We start from the raw sequence: 9,663 nt of genomic DNA on the forward strand, positions 1-9,663 counted from the left end.
GTCCCCCCTGCCCCTACCCCCAGTCCTGCTGGCAGAGAGGGCTGCACACCATGTGGGGGAGTGCCCACACCCGCCACCCTCCCTCTCACCCACACCCTGCCCAGCCAAGCTCCACGCCCCACTGCCTGCCTGGGCACAGGCTGCATGCTGCTCCCTGCTCTTCCACCCAGCTGCAGCTCCACAGCCCTCACCCCAACCACTTTGCTACCTGCTCCCTGGAGCAAGCTGGACATCAGGGAAGTTAAGCAGGTTCCCATGGTGGTGTCTGTAGCAAAGGCAGCAGCAGCCCTGCCCAGAAGCTGAAGCCTGGCCCACCAGCACCTTCCAGCCACAAGAGTGGAAGCGAGGCACAATAGGGCAAGTTGGGGGCTGTGCGTATGCATGGGTGGAAGGGCTGGATAGGGTACAATTTATCTGGGGGTGCCATAGGCTGGATGAAAGTGCCTGGTGAGCCGAATATGACCAGTGGTCCATGTTTTGCCCGCCCCCGACATATGGCCTGATTTAGTCAATGGCATTTCTTACGTTTCTTATGTTCACTCCCTAAATAAGGCCTGCATGGCTACATCCACACACCTTATATGCTAGGTTTATGACTGCAGCAAGTTTCTACATGACATATGTTGGAATACATTATATGCTCCTTAATATGGGAATTTATAAATAGAAACAATGACTTAAATGCAACATATGTGACTGTGACCCTGGGGGTGTGTAAGCAGTATCAGTATGGTGAGTGTCAGCATCTTTGTGTCAAAGAGCTTACAATGATATATTAAAGACTCTCAAGCAAAAACCCTTTATTGACTTCCTTCAAAGCACAGCTTATTTTTTCTCCTGCAACAGTTGTGCACACTTCCAAGACAAAACACTTGTGTGCTATCAAAGTTTTGCTAAGGCCATATGGTCAGAGAGATTTCATGATGTATTCATTTTTCCTTGATTTGTTTTCTTTGATTTCTGGCTATCAATCCCACCAAATCAAAAACGGTCACATTCTGATACCTAAATACCAAACAGAATATTTCACTTCGGCAATTCCTGGAGATAAACTGCATCTCCAGAGCCCTTTGGAGACATTCTTCCTATTTTCCAGTCACCGTTCTTTAAGCTCATCTGTGTAAGTAGAGCTGCTTAAAAGCAATAGAAGCTATCCACACACACTTGCTAGCAAGATCAAGGCCTGTCTGCACCCATAGCTATGAAGCAGCAATCCTGCTTTGGCTTCCTGACACTGCCCATAATACAAAACAAATCAAGGCTATAAGTAAATTCATTATGGCTAATTTTACTTTAAGTCACAAAATTTGTCTTTTACTTTCCACCTTTCCTTTTTTTAAAAAAAGGAATAAGGAAAATAATGAGCTAAATTCTCCCCCCCCACAAAAAGTCACCAAAGACTTTAATTTCTGTCTAATGAAGCTCCTAAACTTTCTACTAAGGAACCAAGCCAACTTCCACTTAAGTCTCTCATTCACTTCACTGGGATCAAGTATAATCAATCCTCTCTGCCTAAAGGCTAGTTTCTTCTCATCGAATAAAGGCATCACCAGAACTTGTCAATTCTGTTTCTTTTCCTGGATAACGCCCACCCCACCACCTTACCTTTGCACATCAAGGTACTGTCAGTAACACAGGCTGCAGAATGAAACTGTCTAACAATGCTGGTAAGTTTTACTTTGCAACCCACCCTGCGTCCCAACATAATGGCTCAGTTCTGAAGGAATGCCAAATTAAACTATCCCTGTGAAGTGCAATAATGCTTTCAAATACATACAGATAAACAGGGGCATTTTGATATAATGCTGCTCAACCTTTTGGCCCCACAGGTGAGGCAAGTGGGGTGGGGCCAGTCCACAGGCTGGATCAAGCCCTGTGCACCAGGATCTTACCACCCCTCCCTGCCCAGAGCACAAGGAGAAGACCCTAGGACACCCTTCCACTCCTGTGCACTAGGCTTGGGCCCCAAGGGCCTGGCATCACCCCGCCTCCCTGGCACTGGACCCTGAAGGCCTGGTAGTGCCCCTCCTGCCCCCACCCACCAGGACTGGTTTTCCAGGGACCTGGCACTGCTCCCTTCCACCCCAGCATGCTAGGATTGATCCCCAGAGACTGATGCCATCCCTTCCCACTGGGATCAGATCCTAGAGGCCTGGCACCACCCCCTCCCACTCCAGAGCACCAGAATTGGATCCCAGGTGTCTGGCACTGCCTTCCACCCTGGAACTGGGTACCTGATCCAGCATGCAGGACCCAGGGCTCCCCAGGGGCTGGGAATTTAGTAGCAGGGGAGCCATGTCACCATTCTTCTGCTGCCAAATTTCCTGACCCATGGGCCAAATCTGGCCCACAGGCCAAGGAGTGAGCCCCCTTGCTTTAACGTATATAATTTACACAAAGAAGTTTGAGAGAGAAAGGAAAACCACGGAGGAGAAAAACACTCAATGAGCATGAGCAGGGACAATGTTTTGCCTTGGAAGGTTATCAGATAGGAAAAAAAGATTGTGAAAGACCTTTATACTGTCAAAGAATGAAACGAAACAAAAAATTCTATCAGAAAATGAGAATTACGAAGAGAAAAAACTGAAGCAAGTAAAAAGTGGAAGATTAGAAGTAATAAAGGCAAAATGTACAGAACATTTACGTTTAGGAAGTCCATTCTAAATTGTGTTTTTAGGAAGTTTAGGAGCTTTATTCTAAATTCTAATGTATCCACATTACAGCAAACAAGAGGAAACACATCCAAGAGGGATAACACACAGAATTATAAACAGGGAAGGGTGAGCTCTAGAAGGGAACCAGCAATACAAAGTTTTACGACTGGTAGTTATTGTTAAGCATGTGGGGCTGGGCTTTTTCTTCTAATTGTATGGCACAGCAATAACCATGTTTAATTTTTTCTGAGGAGTGGAGAACCTTTCATATCTACTAGAGAAATCTACATACATGTCAATGTGTAGACATAAATGGGTGTTTCAAAGCAAAACACTGCGGTGTCAAGCTTCTGCTACTTTTACAGCAAATAAAATCTGAGTAATTTTAATTCAGTAGCCACAAATACACTGGCAAAGGCAGCCTGACAAATACCATTCCATATCTATTAAAAAGCTGAGCTGGAAAGGGAAAGAGGCCTGAGCTGAGCACACTACCAGACACGTGCACAAACAGGATTTTACCTTAATGACATGTCTGAAAGTTTTGCTGCTGCTTAGTAGTGTCCAGCTGAAGATGCAGCCTTTAATGTTAACAGTTTTGGTAATTTAAAATGACATACTCCATCTCAGCCTCCATGAAACGGAAATACTAGTAAACAGATATCTGATATGCTAGGTCACATACCAGCCTAGTCTCCAATACAGAGGCATGCTGGAATCAAAAGAAATTGACCAGAACATGGAAACTGTTTTGCATGAACGTTTTTTGCAAATTTCTATTCCTCCCTCCCTTATGCACTTAATCTCTTAAAAGTCTCTGACCAGTTCTACCAATATAAGCCACATGCCTTAAGTTAAACCACATGGCATAACTTAAGTATCCAACCTCCTTAACAAATCACAGCATTCCCCCCCAAGAAATTCCCCCCAGAGAAGGCTACACAAATTACGATCCCTGTGACCCCGCAGATAACAATTCCTTTAGCTTAAAATAGGAAAATTCAGAGGGTGGGAATATTCAGTGACAACTGTTTAACACTCAGCCTGTCCCTGCCATCCAGAACGCAGCTATTTGAGGTGTGTGTGAAGGTCTCTATCTATCTTCCCAAAGAGTGATTCGCAGGGATTATTTATAAAAGCTCTGAGAAGGTACATTTTGATGGAAGAGTATTTGAATGCAATATCTAAGATACACTCTAAGTATTACATTCATCATACACAAAATCAGAGAACTTTTTATAGGCATTTGATAACCTGGAATAAGCAAAGTAATGATGGTTCATTCACAGAATCTGAAGTAGGCTGTTGCTCATGAAAGCTTATAGTTTCGGAAAGAGTTAGTCTTTAAGGTGCCACCCTGCCCAGCTTTCTGCCTGACTTCAGACTAACACAGCTAACTCCCTCTCTCAAATAACTTAAAGTGCATGGAAGAATCAATCAGAATGGACTTGGCCAACATGAACAATGTAAGTGCATGGATATGATTCCAGTGGAGAACCAAAGACCTTTTAAAATCTACTCAAGTAACAGATGGAATAAGCAGGGGGGGGGGGGTGTTCCCCACCAAATCCTCACATATATTATCAATATCGACGAATGTCCTTGTAAGAAAAAAGTTGGTTTACATGAATAAATAAATTTAGAAGCAGATCTCTTTCTTTTCTATGACACCAAGTTTATCGAATTTGCTTAGCAAGCTATTTCTTTGTATTCTTGGCCCAAGTATTATTTCACTTCAATATACTGAGGTTATGTTGTTCTAAACTCCTTCTGCTTACACAGAACAATGAATTCAGAATTTAAGCAAGAAATATCAAATGACTGCTACATAAAGCAAGCTTACCCATGCAGCTGAAATGAAAAACCAGTGCTACCTCTCTACCAGAGTATGCTCAAAAATCAAAGATGCAGACATACAATCCGTTTTGCTAATCCATACTGTGGTATTATAGCTACATTTAGAAAAAACTAAAAATACATTTGCCCAAAATATATTACCATAACATACTAATATACACATTAATAAAAAGTTGATAAACTTTTATCTTTTATATCATCGGCAATTAAAAAAAAAAGATGATAGCAAAACTAACCATGGTAATAAATCTAAAACCACCCTCCTCCCCCACCCAAAACATGGCAACGTGCACGATCCTTTATTTAGGGACACGTGTATCCATTAAGGTTCCAAGCAGGAACTTTTGCAGTAGAATAAGGATGTTGACAACCATATAAAAAATTAGCTATGATCCACCGTTTAATAGTTGTCTTCTCACTGAACACTGCAGACTGAAGGACATATTGCCAAACGGGGAGCACCAAACTTCCTGTGACTTCACACAGGACAAATAAAAACATTCCGCATGTCCTCAATGTTGCGTGTCCTAATTTTTGTTACTGACCTCCTGCAACCACCCAATCTGGAGGGAGAAAAAAAAAGTTGCATGCAGCATCAAAACTAACTCCTCTCAGACATTCTGGGTGAGCTGATACACCTGCGGTTTTGCCCCTTGGTTTTGCAACCCAACTTCATATACAGTGCCCTTCAAATTGCCCCTCAAGGTCTCTGCCTGATACTCCTTGGGCAGCTCTCAGGATATTGGAATTCACCTCACGTGCACTTGCGATAACAAGAATTCCCAGGTCTATGGTCACAATGTTGATAGGTCACCCACGTGAGAAACATGAACTTTAACACAGTCTGCTTGAAAGACATAGGGACTAACTTTTAGGATGAATTCAAACTTTAGGTCCCTCAACACTGACAATATCTATGGTTGTAGTGCCAGGCACACAATTTTCTCGGAAGATTCAACACCTTAACTCTTAACCTGGATAAAACTCCAGAAACAATACATTATACAGAAAATTGCTACATGGTCTTAACTTTTTTTCAGCGACTATGAAAAGCTACAGCTTTGGGGTACATGGGTGTTTATACCCAAAAGCTTGCAAAGAAGAATTTTTTCAACTATTTTAGCTGGTCTAATAAAAGATATTAGATTTACTGAAGGAACTTTGCCTATGTCCTTAGACCAACATGGCTACAACCTATACCCCTGAAACAGAGTAGGAAACTTTCAAAAGTTAATAGTTTTGATCCATAAGAATCTACAAGTGTGTGATATCACCATGATGAGTGTAGGGATTATAAAAATCCTCCTGCAGGCCACACCAAGAGTTTAAAAAGAGCCCTGGCATCAGCTGCAAGATAGCAGATTGCCACTCAGCTTGAGAGGACCATTGCCCTGCCTGAGGGAGCATGGAGGCCTGTACACATGTCCTCAGGACCATCTAAAATTTCTAGTAATGCTGCTCCAGCTACCCAAAGTTTTGTTGCAAAATGTTTGCTTATGGCAGATGAGGATTTGAAGCTTCTCCATAACATGGTACACAGAAGAGAGGTTGTAACTGGATATTAACTGTAAAAGACAGACACAAAAAACCCAGCACATCCTGTGAATGACTGATTTTTAACTGCTCGACACCAATAATAATCAAGATCACTCTCTCGCCACGCTGAAGTAAATACTCCGTGTACTCTGTGACTTTACATTTTTAGTCCTCATTCCATTGTTGTAATTCTTCCATCTCCAACATTACTCCCAGAGAAAAACAGGCATTACAGCCCTAAAAAGAAGTTTGCAAAGTCAGCAAAATACCAGCAGGGCTTAATTTTCTGAGAAGCTAAGCACACAAAATTGTTCCCTGACTTCAAATAGAGTTGCAAAAATTCAGATTTTTTGCAAATGTGACTAGTGTCTACCATACATGTTGTCTTTTCCAAATGAAAGTGCCAGCCAACTCATCCACAAAAAACAAAACAAACTTTTTCAAGCATCAAACTTTACTACAGTATAAATTCAACCTGTAGCCAACCCTTCCATGCCTCCATGTGAAGCAGGATGGACAGCATCTCAGTAGTCACTTAGGAAGCGTTCCTAGAAATAGGAGCATGTGGTGTGTACTACACACTATTTTGCCCACAGCGTACTTGTTCAGAAGTTTTAAAATTATCTATAAAAGTTAAATAATCAATCTGCAGAAAATATATTATTTTGGTAGGCATTTACTGAAGCAAAGATACTCAGCTCATTTCTGTGCGGGTATGTAGACACACACCCAAAATAATGTAGGCACTACAAATATAATAATAATTTAGTTCCAAACCCTACAAACACCAACCCATATGAGCAACTTATGTACATGTGGAGACTACATGAGATAATTGGTTTGCAAAAGAATAAGCCATGTGTATTATATATTTACAGGATTTTCTGATTTAAGCCCCGTAAGAATGTCAACTTAGGAAGGGCAGACAAAGTAAATGTAAATTGCGTAATTCAGTCTAAGAAAAGTTTTACTGAAAGTTTAAAAACCATATGCAGCTCATGGTTTTGACCACTTATCCTCAGTCCATCCAGGTACACCTTATAAGAGGTCACAATGCTTTGAAATATCATGCTCTCTCTCAAGGGGAAAACAACTATGAAGTCACAAGTAAACTAGTACAGTACTTGGCACTTATATAACACCTTGTAACTTCAAAGCACCACACACACCAGTCATTATCTCACAAATGAAAACCCCCAAAACAGCATTTGTACAAACTCTCTTGGAAAAAAACTGTAAATAGAAGTTTGAAGGAAAATATTACACTTGTACAGCAAACAGACCTAATGATTTTAGGCATTTAGTCCTCCAAGTAGTACTGACACAAATCCAAATAAAAAAAAAAAAAATAAATCTAATTCATTTATATACTAAAAGCCAAAACACAAGTCCCAGTTACTGACATATTTAAGTCCCAGTTTGTCCCTTCCCTCTCCTCTTATGGAATGCATGCTAAATATTTCCCAAGTGATCTCAATAATAATTTGGGATGCTGGGTTCCCAAGACACTGGATTCCCAAAATACAATACCACATGAACCCTATTTTCATGGAGAGAAAGCCTGGCACTCCTTTAACCAACATAACTTAGTAAAACAGAGAGACCAGAGAGTCTCATATGGCCTGGGATTAAAAGTAAAATGCAAAACTATTATATTAAAACTTAACCAAAAAGAAAAAAAAGAAATCATCACAATAGGAAGCCACAAAAAACCTGCTACTATTATTTATACAGCAACAACAATGTGCTTGGCACATTCATCTTAACAGTGTCCCTCTCCCACCCCTTATGATTTTAAGATCTACAAACAATATGACACTTGCACAACTTTAAGCACATGCATAACAACCTTGCACAGGATCAACACATTTTATAAAATTTGTTCATGAGATTATTAACATGAATGGGTCCCAATCAAGGCCCCAATCTCACCATGAGTTTCACAAGGGCAGATCTCCAAGTCTGTGCTTAATTTGAAGCATAAGGAGGGCCTCAAACCTGCCAAACAGCCCTAAAACTTCAGACATTATTCAGAAGGCATACCTGAAATTTTGCAAATGGCACCTTCCTGCAGAATGGGCCCAAATCAAAGCCTGAGTCAGTATCCAATGAGCAAAAAGACATCAATAATAAAGCATCTCCATTGTGAAATGCTTTGTAACATCCTCAAGTATTTATTGTAATATCTCCATGACAGTAAAATGCTGTGCAGTCAAGCTCAGACCAATTTGTGTGTGTGACACAATTGCAGAATCCTCCTGACCACAAGTTTCTGCCTCCTCTCCTTTAATAACAAAGAATGAGCATGCTTTGCGAGCTCAACTATAAATCAGTTAATTTACTGATTTACACAGACAGGAAAATAAGGAAGTTGAGTACATTTGACAGTAGTGAGAAAAAAACAACAACAAACTGCAACAGCAAACTTCACACTGCAACCTACAGATCAAACTTTCTTAAAAAAAAAAGATTCACCTTGCTATCTCAAGCAACAAGAAAGCACAAAACACATACCAGGCTCTCACAAGAGACTTTTTTCTCTCATAAATTTTGCCTTCACAGGGAATATAGTGCCGAAAGATTCAACTCACCTGTAACAACTTTAATTTCTAAGTCCACCCCTTCATAAGCAAACTAAGAGACAGCACGCTTTGGTGTTACAACTGCTACACATGGTCGATCACCAACTCAGAGAGCCTCTCTCCATTTTAGGTGTAAAGATCTAGTGCACAGGACAAGCCTGCCTGCTTCATTTTGCTTTTTTTTTTTTGAATGATCAAGCTCAGGGGGGAAAAAAAAAAAACAACACAACACACTTACAGATAAAAAAAAAAAAGCAGAAACACTTCCATTTCCACAACTAGGGCCCACATCTTGCTTCTCCATGTGGCCCTTCCCGTCACCAAAAAGCTCCTCATGTGCCACCCCAAACTCAACAGGAGACTGCCACACACAGAAAACTTTGCCACTTCCCAGCTTCAAATCCAAATGATAAATACAAGAGGGTCCCCTCTCACACCCACCCAGGGCTGCAGAAACACAAAGGAAACCATTCCCTTGAACTTCCAAAGGGAAATGCACACAGCACAAGTGCCAAGAAAGGAAATTAAGGAGGGGGGGGGGGAAGAAGGGGAAGGGGAAAACAAACAACAAAACAATCACACACAGGAAAAAAAAGTGTGGACACAGGAGCACTCCCCTCCCCCACTCCACCATGAGTTCAGCCACAAGCACATTTTTACCCCATACAAAGGCACCAGAAACCCACTGCAAATAAATAAATAATTAAACACAGACCTAAGGTCACACTTTAGGGTGGCTTCCCCCCCTCCCCCCTCTTATTTTTTTTTTTAAATATGTGCACTGCAAAATAAACATTCAAATCGTACAAGATGCCTCTTCTTTACACCAATCAAGCTAAAAATAGGCTAGAAACCAGCCTGCCTCATGATGGCTCCTTGATTCAATTTGCAGCAAATTCTTCCCCCCCCCCCACCTTTCCCCACCCTTTATTTTAATATATATAAAACCCAAAAGGTTGGGGGGAGGGGGAGCCAAGGGTGGGAAAGGAGAAGAGGAAGGGGGTGTGTTGGGGAGGGGGGGGGCCCACAAAAGC

General features: G+C 41.4%; 1 protein-coding gene across 4 annotated transcripts in view; it reads right to left on the reverse strand.

The window, feature by feature from the left end:
• The window catches only part of TBL1XR1 (transducin beta like 1 X-linked receptor 1), a 256,969-nt gene extending 247,818 nt beyond the window's left edge, over nucleotides 1-9,151 (reverse strand). For 3 of the 4 annotated variants that reach the window (XM_019503322.1, XM_019503323.1, XM_019503321.1), the window contains exon 1: nucleotides 8,639-9,151. The gene's annotated coding sequence lies outside the window, so the exon portion shown is untranslated. The remainder of the gene's footprint in view (nucleotides 1-8,638) is intronic. The other variant, XM_019503324.1, reaches the window with a different exon arrangement.
• Nucleotides 9,152-9,663: the final 512 nt, after the last annotated feature.

This window comes from Gavialis gangeticus, unplaced genomic scaffold, assembly GCF_001723915.1.
Source record: "Gavialis gangeticus isolate Ggan-Ray unplaced genomic scaffold, GavGan_comp1, whole genome shotgun sequence".
NCBI lineage: Eukaryota > Metazoa > Chordata > Crocodylia > Gavialidae > Gavialis > Gavialis gangeticus.